The sequence below is a fragment of the Lissotriton vulgaris genome, chromosome 1_1 (assembly GCF_964263255.1).
Source record: "Lissotriton vulgaris chromosome 1_1, aLisVul1.2, whole genome shotgun sequence".
NCBI classification, from domain to species: Eukaryota; Metazoa; Chordata; class Amphibia; order Caudata; family Salamandridae; genus Lissotriton; species Lissotriton vulgaris.
The window spans coordinates 61453332-61468788 of record NC_141685.1 but is presented as its reverse complement, the minus strand read 5'-3'; the positions used below and the strand labels follow the sequence as shown (position 1 = coordinate 61468788).

At 43.0% G+C, this 15457-nt stretch overlaps 1 pseudogene; it reads right to left on the bottom strand.

The window, feature by feature from the left end:
* Positions 1 to 6968: 6968 nt before the first annotated feature.
* On the bottom strand, positions 6969 to 8449 carry LOC147737272 (uncharacterized; annotated as a pseudogene).
* Between the last annotated feature and the right edge of the window lie 7008 nt (positions 8450 to 15457).

Sequence of the window (15457 nt, the reverse complement as noted above, 5' to 3'; positions counted from 1 at the left end):
AGTGCACACCCCTGCCTAGTACCCTTATGCACTGCATAGTGATCTGATATCAGCGCTCCTACCCGCACCCTAGCTCCAACCGACGCATAGAGCACTTTCGTCCATCGCACATATCCCTCACCTATACCAAAACTGTGCAGCACCTTGTACAGGTAGCACCAATCCAGGCTATCGAAGGCCTTCTCTATGTCTATCGCCATGACCATAGGGGCTCTGGCGAGCGGTGGAGGGTCCGCCACAAGCCTCAGCAACCTGCGGATATTGTGTGACGTGTTTCTGGTGGGTATGAAGCCTGACTGGTCCTTGTGAATCAAGTCCTGCATGTGGGACACCAATCTGGCGGCTAATATAGTGCTTAGTATTTTATAATCTGTCGTCAGCATCGACAAAGGTCGGTACGACGCCGGATCAGTGCCGTCCCTACGCGGTTTCAGTAAGGGGACCATAATCGCCTCGCGCATCGAGCGGGGCAACTCCCCCTTCTCATGCGCCTCGCGGTATACGAGCTGGAGGCGTGGTGCTAGGATATCTATATATTTTCCATAAAATTCCACTGGTAGTCCATCCACACCCGGTGTCTTGTTGCGTGCCATTCTTTTAATGGCCCCTCTAATCTCCGCTAGTTCAATCGGGCCCCCGAGGGCCTCTGCCTGTTCTTGCTCGAGGTGTGGCAGTTGGGTCTCCGACAGCAAGGCGTCAGTCATCTCGGCTCGGTCCACTAGCTCTCTCCCATATAACCTTTCGTAATATGTTGTGAAACAACGCAATATATCCGGTTGGGAGGTGGATGAAGTGCCATCCGCATTCACCATGGATAGTATCGGAGCTGCGCCCCTACTGGGGTTAGCTAGCCAGGCCAGGAGCGTCCCCGTTTTGTCCCCCTCCGCAAGCGCCTTAGTTAGGTACGTTTTGTAATCAAAACTACGGAGGCGCTCCACCACTGCAGCCACCGCCTCTCGCGCAGCGCATACCCTGTCCTGCAAATCAGGGCGGTTGGGCCTCTGTTTCTCTACCACTCGCAGAGTTCGCTCAGCCTTGTCCAGGTCATCTACTAGCGTCCGCCGCGCACCCGCAAACTTCCCTATACAGTGCCCCCTCACCACTACCTTCAACGCGTCCCATTCCATGGCCCTGGAAGAGGCAGTTCCCTCGTTCTCCATGAAGTATTGGGAGATCCTCTCCTCCAATGCTCCGCTGAACGGTGGGTCATCTAGCGTATCTGGACGAAGCCGCCATGTCGGGATTGGTGAGACCTCGTCCATCCAGGCCAGCGTGAGGAGCAAGGGGTTGTGGTCCGATATCGTTCGTGCCAGGTATTCCGTTCGGGCCACCGACGGTAATACCGAGCGGGAGCACAGGAACGCATCTATGCGGACATGAAGGTCGTGTATACCCGAGTGGAAGGAGTAATCCCGCTCAGTCGGGTGTTGTGCACGCCAAGCGTCTGTCAGGTCCCACCGCCCCTGCCAAGTAGATCTGTGTTTCGCTAGTCTGTGTACCGGAGATGCCTGCAGTGGTGGATGTGATCTGTCTAAGGTGGTATCCTCGATAGAGTTGAAGTCCCCCCCCATCAGCACCGGCCCAGTTAAATAAGAGGCCAACAGCCTGGATAACCTGGTAAAGTATGAAGCCTGCTCTACGTTCGGTGCATAGGCGCTACAAAGGACTATCTGGCGGCCCCTGAGTAACCCCTCAACTGCCACATATCTCCCATCTGGGTCTACAGTGTGCCTAGTGACCTGGAAGGGAACCCCCGCCCGGATCCAGATTAGTGTCCCTCTAGCAAACCCCGAGTATGTGGTGTGAAACAGGTGACCTCTCCATCTCCGCTGCAGAGCAGCCCCTTCCTTCTTGGTTAAATGGGTCTCCTGCAAAAAGGCGATGTGCACCCCTCTGCGAACTAGGTGGGAATGTATCTTATGCCTCCTCGTCATCGAATTCAGTCCCCGCACATTCCAGGACACACATTTCAGTGAACCCATACTAGCCATCGCCCCAATATAGTCGTTGCAGTCCAATAACAGTTCGCATCCGGACACCTGACACCATCCCGCCCCTCCCCATCCCCAACGCCCCCCCCTTCCCCCCACCCCGAACCCCACCTCGGGTCTCCCCAACTACCCCAGGCCCTCCCACCCCCAGAATAGGACCCAACTGCAAAGTAGTCACTCCCATCCAAACCTGTGAGCAAACGTGCCCACGAAACTGTTTAGTCCGTAGTAAACACCACGGAGGCCTTATGGGCCCTGTGGCACGTGAACTGGCTACTGACCCTTACCAAACCCGTCCCCCAACCCCTTGCCCATTAATACTCAATGTGACTCGTAAAAGAAAAGTCTTACAGTGGTCTGTCCCAGTGTTTGTGGAGGCATCGCCTTCAAAGTCATATCTCACCACTTTCGTGGACAGCTATCAGGGTCCGATGATCTCTCCCGAAGTCTGCGGCGTGACCTTCGGGCCCCTGGCGCCCTCCAACCCCGACAATTCAGTGTCCGAGCCCGTAGCCAGGGCCTCCGAGGCCGAGTCCCTTGTCGATAGGGCCGGCGCTGTTCCCGACACCTCTTTCACCGCCTGTAGTGCCGCCTTCCGTTCTTCCTCTGTCTGCGAGGTCGTTGGCCTCCTGGGCCCTCTGCCACGGTTACGAAGCCGACGTGATCGCCTGATTGAGTGGTTCTGGTACTCTTCCTCCGCCCGGAACCGGGCCCCGTCTGTTCCCGCCTTGTAGGAGTCCCACCAAGTCCACGCTTCTGCTGAAGTTTCGAAAAACAACGCTTTCTCATCCACAATCACTCGGAGTTTGGCTGGGAATAGCAGCGAATACTTCAGCCCCTCTGTGCGTAGTTCCTTTTTAATAGAGAGGAAGGTGGCACGCTGTCTCTGGGTCTCAAACGTGTAGTCCGGGAACAGTGTGACCCTACTGTTGTCCACTTGAAATGGGCCTGCATCCCTGGCCCGCTGCAGGAGCCAGTCTCTGACTTGGAAGATGATTATTTCTCAATACTGCCCTTGTTTGTTATCTCGTTACAGTTCTCACATTATCATCCGCACTAGAAGAGATGGGAGCCTGGGGTGTCTGATCACAGAAACTCATTTACATACAAAGGGGGTGAAAGCCTGTTCACAAAGCACAACACAACTTGTTTATGTAAAGGTTTGTACATTGCACAGGGATTGGGATTCAGGTAACAGTGTGAGTGTTGTATGGCAGCAGCGAGCAGTCTTAGTTGCTGAGATATGAATCTCTGACGGATGCATCTTTAGCTCTTTCAACTGTTGGAGACTGAGAGGGTGGCAGTCTCAAATTCTTGGGGCACAGATACCAACAGCTTCACTCATAATCTTTACTTTTTGCATCTACAGTTGGTGCAGATGCCACCTAAGAGAGTAACCTTAGTGTGCTTTCTGGAGTCAACCTGCTTTGCTTTTCCCAAACTTTGGTCAGCAAAGGTAAATGTGTCTTCTACTCAAGTGTTCTTAGCTCGCTTTTGATAACATGGCTTGAGCACTATGGCCTAAGGGGCGCTCGAAGGTAAAGAAAAACAGTGGAAGTCACAAATTTCAATACAGTTTATTAAAAATAGACAAGGAACTTCAAGATTCAAACCAAGTTTAGATCAAAAAGAATATTTCATATTTATTCCGAAGCAAAATCTAAAGGAGAGGTGTGATTAAAGGATTTTCAATTAGCAAAAACAACTGTCAAAACCAAACAAAAAGGTAAATTCATTAAAAAAAAAAGCTGATCTACTGAATCAATCAGGAAGTCACATACAAAATTGTAGCTGACTTCGCTAGCTATGCCCGAGGGGACAAAGGTAAGTTTAGTCTCTGGTGATGATCAACACTGGAACTTGATGCAAGGTTTTTTGCTGAATCAGTCTCAGAAGGTGACGAGATGCGCAGAAGTGTCATGAAGTGCAAAATTCCCACAGAGTAGAGTTGGGTCATCAAGTTGAACCTGAATCTACGGCCATCAAAACCTATGAAACTTCAGGCAGTTACAACAGCTGCGAAGTCTTCGGAGCTTCCTAGTTATGGAGATGGTCCAAGGTTGATGATGCGAGCCAGAGAATGGAACATGGTGTGAGACAAGCAGAGTACTGGAGTTCACGCTGGTGGTTCAAACATGAAACTTGTAACCGTCAAGGTGTATCACAGCAGGTTTAAAGGTTGTTCAGTGATTCAAACCCATATCTCAGTTATCCAAGTGTAAAGGTAGAATACCAATAAAGGCAGATCAAGGTGCAGGAATCTCAGGGTTTGGGCGTACACTGTAGCCGTACAGCGAGGGTAAAAACTGTTCATCATATACAAGAGTACACAAAGGATAAGACCTCAGCACCAATTAACAGCAAAGTACATTTCTGTGCTAATGTTGTGGTAAAACCAACAAAATCTGGTAAAAGGAAGAGGAGAAAGGAAAAACAAAAGCAAATCATGATAACATGGCTAACACACAGAAATTTCCTGATCCTACTACGGTAATGATACATCACTGCTACAGGAAGCCATGAGGAGGCTCAATGATGTAGCAAATCCAGGAAAATTACTTCAAGATGTTTGTTGCCGCTCCCCAGCTAAACAGACACATCGGACGAGTGCTCTGGTGTTCGCGCAGGATAATCCAATTCACTCTAATAACAGCCCAAGTGCCCACGTCCACTTTAGAGTTAGCACAAAAATGACACACCCAGGCCAAGTTTGAAACCTCGAAGGCTATTCACAAAGGTACCTTACACCTGTGAGTAATCTATACATGCAAGGATGCTCGTAGAGTAACTTTGCTACTTGTATCTATTCACTATTACGATAACGTTACTCAAAAGTGTGGACTTGCACATCTGCACACCCTTAAATAGATGTGGAGCAAAATGTATAAATGTAACTTACTGAAGCATAAATGGAGCATTAGAAAGTGCAGCATAACCGACCACTGGTAATGCCTTCTAAAACTGCATATACATTCAAAAGAATGTTACAAAATTACCTATATTTTAAAAATAATTATTGCATGATAAAATATGTTGAGCTTTTAATTAATAATTTTTTTTAAACTATTAAGTAAATTTCAATTAATTCTATCCATAACTTTTTGTAAGGCAGTTCCGCCTCTGAACAGAGTTGCGAAAGGAAATTTAGTAATTATGAGTACATTAAAAAAAAGAATGATTTTACTTCAGGTGGGATTTTTCATACAAACCTTTGAAAAAAGATGTTTAAAATCAATTAAATTTCAAGTTAATAGTGTTGCATAATTTTTATTTTTATAAAGTAAATTTACATTCATATTTAACATACAAATATTTTATTTTTTTCAAGTTTGATAAACTTGTAACATGTTCCCTACATTTTTTACACAGGGAGAGCTTCACCCAAGTTGAATATATATAAAATTGTATTTTTTCTAAAGCCTAAATTAAAAGTAAGTAACATTTTTATTATGTATTTATAATTATTCATTGTGAGGTAGAGAATTAATTGTAACAAGTGTAATTATACCTTACTAAAAATGAATGTTATATCAGTGTTTAAATTAAATAACACATTTTTATAAAAATAATCAAAAGTTTACTTTTGAGATATTTTTTTCCATTGAATTTTTTATTTTTTATTTTTAACTGGTTGCAGTTCCAGTGGATGGCCATGTGTGATATTGGACTTACTCCGGCTCTGAGCAGGAGTACATTTACGACTCTTTAGGTACATTATGGCTGTAGTGACTTTAGAAGTGTGGTTCGTAAATAGAAATGAGCCTACTCCCTAGTGAGTGCCTACCCTTCCATAAACCCCTCCCTATACTTCTCTTTACTCCCGCCTTAACCCTCCCCTTTATTCATAAGTATTTCACATTTTACAGCCACTTCCCTCTATCACTCCCACATTTACTACTAAAACTTTACTAACTTGTGCGGAAACTCTGCAGTAGAGGCAGACAACTCCACAAAGAAAAAGATAGGAGAGGCAGAACGACTGCACGTAGTTTGTGAATCGCATTTTCTTGTATTGTAGTCGTCCTATAGTAGTTTATGAATAGGCCTGATTATCTGTGAGACTCTCTTGGGTGTATCTGATGTGATTGTAAAGCTTGTGAAACTGTCCTCAGCAGATGAGAAGCAGAATCCATTTGTAGCAAAAAGAACATGGAAAGAGGCCGCTAAAGTGGATCTTTGTAATACGAGGCCGTGTCCCATTGGAACAGAAGTCATTAGAACTATTTAGGGTGGGGCCAATAATGGTTTGCATATGGTTGGCCTTGTCTTTAGTGGCACGGAGACTAGAGAATGATTTGGCGGGATGTTGCAGAGCTTAACTACCAGTCCATCCATCAACTTTAGCTTTTCTCAATGGTCAGCCCTACGTGGCACAGAACAGATGTTGGTCCCATAGAAACCTACGATAAAGGGACTCCTGCTGCAGCCCCCTGGTGAGGCTCACTAAGGCTGGAAACAGTTTGAGGTTACATGCATTCCTGATCCTAGCAGCGTGGCCTCAAAGTTCAAGATCAAATGGCCGTTGTGGGTCAGAGCTCTGCTTATAAACACTCAGAGAGCAAAACACACTAAATGTTTACAAAGGAATGAGTTTAATTCAAGCATTTCCATTCCTCGCTGTGTGCTTTTCTCAGTAGACGGTTTGTTGGACAATCAATACAGTGGAGTCTTTGTGGCTGCTTCATGTAAATATTTTGCGATGCTGAAAGCTCCTCCTCAGAGTTCACAGCGAGCACCTTTTATTCTCCCACATTGTCTCTCTTATGTTTAAAAATTACATTTACAACTGAAGTTTTTGTCACATTGAGAGCACGTTCATTTTTTTTCTCATTGTGCATTCTCTCTTGTTGAATGAAACTGAATCTCCAGCAGACCCTTCCCTGGCTTTTAGAACAATGACAGGGTTTCTTCCAGGTAAGTTCTCCCAAATTGAGTGAGACCAGATTTCCGACTGAAACTTTTCCAGCATTCAAAGAGCTAAGAAGGTCTTTCACCAGTGTGAGTTCTTTCATGTCTAGTGAGAGTCTTTTTCAGTCTGAAGCTTTTCTGGCATTCAGAGCACTGAAAGGGTTTGAGCCCAGTATGGGTCCTTTCATGTGCAGTAAGGCTGGATTTCTGACTGAAGCTTTTACAGCATTCAGAGCACTGATAAGGTTTTTGCCCAGTGTGAGTTATCTCATGCTGAGTGAGAGTCTGTTTCAGTCTGAAGCTTTTCTGGCATTCAGAGCACTGAAAGGGTTTGAGCCCAGTATGGATTCTCTCATGTAGAGTTAAACCAGATTTGTAATTGAAAACTTTTTGGCATTCAGAACACTGATACGGTTTCTGCCCAGTGTGGGTTCTTTCATGCACAGTAAGGTTGGATCTCTGACTGAAGCTTTTGCAGCATTCAGAGCACTGATAAGGTTTTTGCCCAGTGTGAGTTACCTCGTGTTGTGAGAGAGTAGATTTCCGACTGAAGCTTTTGCAGCATTCAGAGCACTGATAAGGTTTTTGCCCAGTGTGAGTTACCTCATGTTGTGAGAGAGTAGATTTCCGACTGAAGCTTTTAAAGCATTCAGAGCACTGATAAGGTTTTTGCCCAGTGTGAGTGCTCTCATGGTGAGTGAGAGATTTTTTCCGACGAAAGCTTTTCTGGCATTCAGAGCACTGATACGGTTTATACCCAGTGTGGGTTCTTTCATGTACAGTAAGGTTGGATTTCTGACTGAAGCTTCTCCAGCATTCAGAGCACTGATAAGGTTTTGTCCAGTGTGAGTTCTCTCATGTTCAATTAAACTGGATCTCTGACTGAATCCTTACTGGCATTCAGAGCACTGAAACAGTTTATGCTCAGTGTGAGTGCTCTCATGGTGTGTGAGAGTTATTTTCCGATTGAAGCTTTTCTGGCATTCAGAGCACCGATACGGTTTGTGCCCTGTGTGAGTGCTCTCACGGTAAGTGAGAGTTATTTTCTGATTGAAGCTTTTATGGCATTCAGAGCACTGATATGGTTTATGCCCAGTGTGGGTTCTCTGATGTACAGTTAAACTGGATTTGTGATAGAAACCTTTATGGGATTCAGGACACTGATACGGTTTATACCCAGTGTTGGTCCTTTCATGCACAGTAAGGCTGCTGTTCTGACTGAAGCTTTTACAGCGTTCAGAGAACTGATAAGGTTTTTGCCCAGTGTGGGTTCTTTCATGTACAGCGAGATTGGATTTGCTACTGAAGCTTTTACAGCATTCAGAGCACTGATACGGTTTTTGTCCAGTGTGGGTTCGTTCATGTACCGTAAGGTTGGATTTTTGATTGAAGCCTTTCTGGGATTCAGGACACTGATAAGGTTTTCGTGCAGTGCTAGTTTTCTCATGTTTAGTGAGATGGCATTGATAACTAAAGCTGTTCTCACATTCATTGCTCTTATTCGAGTTTTTTGTTTCTCCAAGTTGGGTTTGTTCCTGAATACATGTCATCTTAAGACTGAATCTGATTCCAGAGTCTGTTCTTGTTTGTGTTACAACTCAGCATTAACTTCTAAACTACACTGCAGATGCACTTCTTCACATTTGTATTTAACTAATTATAGTTTTTACATGGAGATCATTTTCCTATCATTAAAGGCACCGATCTAACTTGTCTTATAAACTTTCACTGAGGAGTCCCTTGTATTTACTAAGATGCTCCTCATGGATTCATTTTCTCCAAGTTATGCCCGGGGGAATTTTCTCTTGTTTAATTAGTCTCATTTAGTGATTCTAGTTTGATCACATTTGATTTGGGAGTTTAAAAAGCACTGATTAGGTCTTTGGGGTTTAGTGTTTGCCTGTTAGGTATGTTTGTTCATACAAGTAATGACAGATGATTAGGGCATGCCAGGGTGGTTTAGGAATTATCAATAGCGTAACACTGGCCCCTTTTATACTTTTTGTGCCAGTATATGCTTTTTTGTTCAGTGGTTAAGACAGGTACATGATGCACTTTGGAGTTACAGGAGCCTCTGAAACTACTCGGATCAACCCAAGAGACAGAGCTGGTGGGGGAAAATCTTCCTATATTGGAAATGATAATCCAGCATCTTTGCTGTAACAACATCTGAGAAAGCGTATTTACCATGACTTTCTTTTAAACAACCTTTTCTCTCCTCTCATCTTCAGGAGACAGAGACAAAAGCTTGCACTTGTAAACCGAGGATATTAGTCTTTTTTGACGGTGCTGTCACATCACAACACGTCTACAGATGCTGATCTGTTGGGGAGGGTTTGCGTCTCCAAAGCATTTCTCATAAACCATCAAACAGAATTTACAACACTGAGTTTTCTCAAGTGCACTGCATGGGAATCAATTGTGACCAATGTTCTCCTCAATCTCAGTTACTGACACTTGGCAAACATTTATGGCCATTTTACTATAGGGGTTTGACAACTTTCACATTCACCAGTTTCTTCCGCTCCAACATCCTCACCATTCCTGGCACATAGAATGTGTTTCATCTCAAGAGCTCGAGAATGTTTTAACTTTCCTTGAAATAATCCTTTTAATTGTGTTTCACTAAATTTAAACCTTCTTTTTTCTGTTCATGCTTCTGTCACCTGTAGAAATCGAGTCAGAAATTGAAAATGAACACAAAGAAAAAATATTTGTGACCTTATGCTTTGCACAAAGAAAGTATTGACAAAAACAAGATAGAAAATCAGTTGAGTGTCATTTCTGATAGTGGTAAAACAGCTCGGGACACTGTAGATCGGGAGCTTTGGATTACTGGAGCTCATGGATGTGAGAGAAAACGTAATTAATATTTAAGAAAGAAACACAAGTTGCACATATATTGTGACACAGATTCTCAGAAGCAGCCGACACTATCAATTTTCAATTTCTGTGGCAAAGGCTGTCATCACAATGAGATATTTGCAATACTTGTAATGAATTATCAGATGTTATTTACTCCCCTGCCCACCTAGACTGTTAATCTATTCCTTTTTCCAGTGATCTAGGAAGGGACATTTTATTGAACAAAGGAATTCGCCTTGTTGTAATCATTACTTTAAATTCCACTGTAGACTGACGCTGTGCCCAGTTAGCTCAGTGGAATTTACTATTTCATTCATTCATTTGATTTTTATTTTGGCACATTATGGCCATAAAAGATACATGCAAAACAACAAAGTACATATTACGATGGTGAAAATAAAATGTATGCAAGATAACCAATCGGGATAGCAGAAAATACAGTAAAATTAATCAATAAAAAAGGCACATAAAATATTAATTTAAATACTAGTTTAAAACGAACTTGTACAGTTCCTAAAGATAATATTCCAGTAGTGCATCTCATCAATGTACAACAAATAATCAGAACAGACCAAACATATACACGAAGAATACACAGAGCCTGAACATTTATAGGTCTAAACCCAATTTCTTACGGGAAAAGCTTGCTGGCAATAGAAATCTGCTGACACAGAACACAACAAGTTGACTAGTGTCCGTTTTGACAATCCTATATGCTTCAACATACGATCTTATACCTAAAGCATTACACAAGGGCTTGATCCATCGTTTCCTTGCCAGATCATATGCAGTACAAAAAAACTGAATATGATTATCATCCTCACTAGAATTTGACTGGCAACTCATACATTTTGCACTTTTTGGTTACTCCGTTGACATTTCACATCTTGCTAGCATTAAATTTGTTTTGAGTATTCCATACCTAAATTTTAGGTATAGACTTTTAGCCAGTGGTGGTCGTATCTCATCTAAAAATTCCTCAAAGTGTGGGGAGTCCTTATATGCAAGAAAACTACTCGTGATGGATCCACATGGGTAGTCATTTAGGAGATTGTGAGTTATGTAGGCCCAAAATTTTACCTTTACTTGTTTCTTACAGCTTTGTGTCAGACCTGAAGGGTCTTCCCAAAAGTCAGACAGCCCTATTCTGCAAAGCCAAGTTTGAACATGTTTCAACCAAGGATTAGAATTATAAACGTCCAGGCTCTTCACTTCCAAAAGACCATCTCTATAATCTGCAAGTTTGGGTGTGCCCCAAAGTCTCACCCAGTATGAGAGTGGACCTAATATTGCAAGATAGTCCGTGCGTTTCATGCATAAATCTAAAAATAGCAGTAAAAGTGGGGTACGTTTGGGCAATCTCAGAATGCTTCTATAAAAATTATTTTCATTTTTCAAAAAGAGATTCTTAGCATTCATACCCCAGATTTCTGCTCCATAAAGAGCACCAGACGGAGCCTTAAATTTAAACACTTTGAGTGCTGGTGATATTGGTTTATTAAGGCTCTCCCCATGTCTCTTTACAATAGGTAGGGTGTTCTGAGTAAAAATAGTTTTACTTTTTTCAATTTGGGCTTTCCATGAATTTTTCGAATCTAGAGAAACACCCCAATAGGAAAAACTTGACAAAAGTTCCAGTTTTTGACTATTTAAGAAAAAATTTCCCTTGAAAGATTTATGGGGATTGAGGGCCATGCATTTGGTCTTATTTGTATTTATTTCTAAACCTTTCTTGTCGCAATACAGTTGGAAGGAATTTAAAAGGGTTTGCAGACCAATGGGCGTTTGAGAGATCAGGATTGTATTGTCCGCAAATAAGAGTGCTGGTACCCTCACTCCATTCAGCTTAGGTGAATCGTTATTACTCTCTTCTAAATAAGCTGGAATGTCATTAACAAATAATGAAAAAAGCGTGGGAGCCAACACACACCCTTGGCGGACTCCCCGCTTTATTGGGACAGGTTTGGTTAATTCCCCATTTGGACCCCAGCGCACTCTAGCATAGTTGTTATCATGCAATCTTTTAATCTACTGGAGTAAACAAGTCGGTAATCCCAACGCAAACAAACAATCCCATAAACGATCACGCAAAACTAAATCAAAAGCTGCCCTAAGGTCAACAAAAGCTACATAAATGTGCCCCTTCAATAAAAAACATACTTCCAACAAAGACAACAGTATCTAAAAACTTGGTCAATTGTACTTGTGTTGCTTCTAAAACCTGCTTGGAACTTAGTGAAGATCTGATTCTCATCAATCCACAGGTTCATACGAGTTAAGAGGTGCCTCGAAAATATCTTTTGTTAAATATCTAAAAGGCAAATAGAACGATAGTTGGACGGATCGTTTCTATCTCCCTTTTTAAATTTTAAAATGATTTCTGCACCCCTCCAGCTATCAGGTAAGTTTACATCAGTAACTAGAATGTTAAAAGGCTGATTAATATATGGTGCCCAGACTCTAGTCTCATGCTTGTACAGATCCCCGGGTATTTTGTCTAGCCCTGGTGTTTTACCATTTTTAACTGAGCTAATAGCTTGCTCAGTTTCTTCTAGGCTAAAGACTATGGTACTTGTACAGGTTACTAGCCATGGGCTATCCTCAGTAGCTATCTCCATATTTTCTGGGGCTTCATATAGGTGGGTAAAATGGTTAACCCATGTCTGTTCATCAATAAACACGTAATCAGATGTTTTACCTCCAAGTTTCTCATTTGCAACTAGTTTCCAAAAGCCCACATTATCCTTAGACTTTGCAGCCAATAGCGAGTGGTGAGTGAATGGGTTTATTTCGATATAAAAATATCATAAAAGCAGATACAACAATTTTAAGATCATATAAAAACAAATGCATTCTATTTACACAGATAAAATCGTGTTAAAGAAAAACAGATAAAACAAGCATTAAATAGTCATAGAAAGCCTATTCAAACAAATTAACCATGCCCATTTTAGAAACTTAGACACACAACATGCAAACAGGGTACAGGTGTCGGATTTTAAAATACGCAGCGCCTCTCTGTACTGCTGGGTACCTAACTGTCTGCATAGGGGTTTAAGCCATCTCCGCCTTGGCCGTGCATATGCAGGACATTCAAAGAAAATGTGAGCGACCGTCTCTACACGTGATGGGCAGGTCGCACAGGAGGAGGAGCGGAGGTGAGAAAGTTTCCAACGGGAGATAAAATCACCTACAGGTAGTGTCCCTACTCTAACTTTAAAATACAAGGCTCTATCAGTAGGGTTGGAGATAGTGTCAAGATAGGGTTCGTAGGCAACCACTTCCTTCATCTTCACAAATTCCTCCGTGGATTTACAATAATTTACGTCAAGAGAATTGTTACAGAGTATCCAGCTCCAGTAAAGCTTTTTTAGAACTGCCTTGGGGGGAGCGGTCCTTGCTTCCCAAGCATCCCCGAGCCCCAAAGCTCCTAGCAGCCGTTTCACGTCCCTCAGCCACTTGATCTTGGACCAGCCCTCCAAAGCCATGACCTCTGCTAGGGCCTCTGCGTATGGGGCCAGCTCAGGCACTCGCCACAGTCGTGCCCAGAGCAGCAGGGGGCGAATTTGGGCTTGATCCTTGATCGATCTGCAACCCATGTCCATTAGTACGGGTTCTGAAGGGGTGTTCTGGGGGAGAGCCATCAGGTCTTTCAGAAATTTGGTCTCTGATATGGCTAACACTTCGAGATTACAAGTGCCCCACAGTTCTGCCCCATACAAAGCAGCACTAACCCCTCTAGTTTGATAAATCTCTAGGATTGGGGCAATAGGCTTAGTTGTGGAGGAGCTTTGCTTCTTCAATAGGGCGCCACCCACCCTTTTATGGGTCAAAAGCATCTTTTGGATGTGCGAGTTCCAATGCATTGAGTCTGAGAGACGGATGCCTAAATGATCAAATAGCAGCCAATAGCATGTTCTCCCAACAATCCTCATCCCAATTTGTTCTAGCAATTGCCTGAATCCTCCTATATTCCCTCCTTAACGCCCTAATCACATCTGATGTTTTGTTTTAAATTGCCTCTAAAACGATAGTCTTTATTATACCAAGGTTAGTACTAACAGAGCTAATTTTAGTTAGCCGCTTTTTTTTTGGCATTTTTGAAACATAGGGTATAAGAGATGAAAAAAATCCAGTATGCAGATCAACAAAGTCATTACCCCCTACCGGTTGGATCAGATGGCTTGCAAATGTATCAGCAAAGAGCAGATAAATACTTGATAATGCTTCTCCATTACCCAATAGGCTAGACCATTTAAGTGAGCGCCTATTGTTACTCATTAATGGGGCATCATTAATATTGTTGTCCAAGATATAGTGCTCCTTCACTGAACTAATGCAAGGAACCAGTCGATAGTCTATTGATAAATGTAGTGGCCGGTGGTCACTTTCAAACCTAGGCATAATTTCAAGATCTGTTAGGTAGGGCCAAACGTCAAAGGATACCAGAATATAGTCAATACGGCTTTGGGAATTGTTTTTGACAAAGGTTGGAGCCTTTGGGGAATCAGATGGGAGACGGCCATTACAGGCCCTCAGTCCATGCACTGTTAATAATCTCATTATTTGGACTGCTAAGGTAGTGCAACGCACTCCCTCCATGTAAGTTAGAGGTGGGGTGTTATTAGCCCTATCCTCATCTCCAAAAACGTCACCAAACCCTAAGATTGTCTCAAAGTTACAATTCAAGTCTCCGCCAATTATAATACTTGGTGTGTCTACACAATTGGTTAAGAAGTTATCTAATTTTTCCAAAATTGCAGTCTCCTTTGATAACCCGAATGGTCGGTTGTATACATTAAATAAAGAGATACGCCAACCATCCTTTAGTCTAACTACTAGCCCTAAAATGTCAGCTGAGTCAATGTTTAATAGCGTGATGCTTACATCCAAAGACACTTTTACCCATACTGTAAGCCCCCTGATGGCCTACCTCTGGCCGATGGTACTGCCTCTATATTAAAAGTCCTGAATCCCACTCTATACAGTATTTCCAGGGCCCATGTTTCCTGGAGAAAACAGATATCACTGGAATCTATGTAGTTGGACCAGTCGGGATCACAACGATTTTTTGGCAGACCAGCGATATTCCAGGATATCAATGTTACATTTGGAGGGGTATTTGCTGGTTTTACTACTTTTGTCCCCTCAATTGATACATCTCGGCTACATGCCCTTACGACTGGGGATATGACTGATGTACAATAAACGACATCCCCCAAACTTGGGATCCGAGCACTTCTTGCATGAGTATCTGGTCTCTCTGGGTTCGACCCAACTAAAGTCAGTTCTTGGGTATATGGCTTCAAAACAGGCGTTAGGGCTGGTGATTCTCCCAAAATCCCGGTGGTAATAACAGATCCCATACTTGACTCTAAACCAACTCCTGATATCTCCAGCAGCAACTGTTGTATGGTTACTTTAGGTTTATAACCACTAGCAATGTTCCCCTTGCCTGGATCAACATTATCCTTAATATCAAGGACCAGGGGCATAGGTTTAGTTAGTCAATCAACCATCTCTAAGGAGGAGAAATCCTGAAATCTATTCGAGGTAATGATGGGCAATGAAGAGTCCGCCCTAAAGCCCAACACTTGAGTTGAAGAGTGATAAAAGTAACCCAGAGAGAGGGCGTGTATGTTGGTATGAGCCTTGTGGGTTTCGTCATATACACTCAGGAGGTGACGTACAGT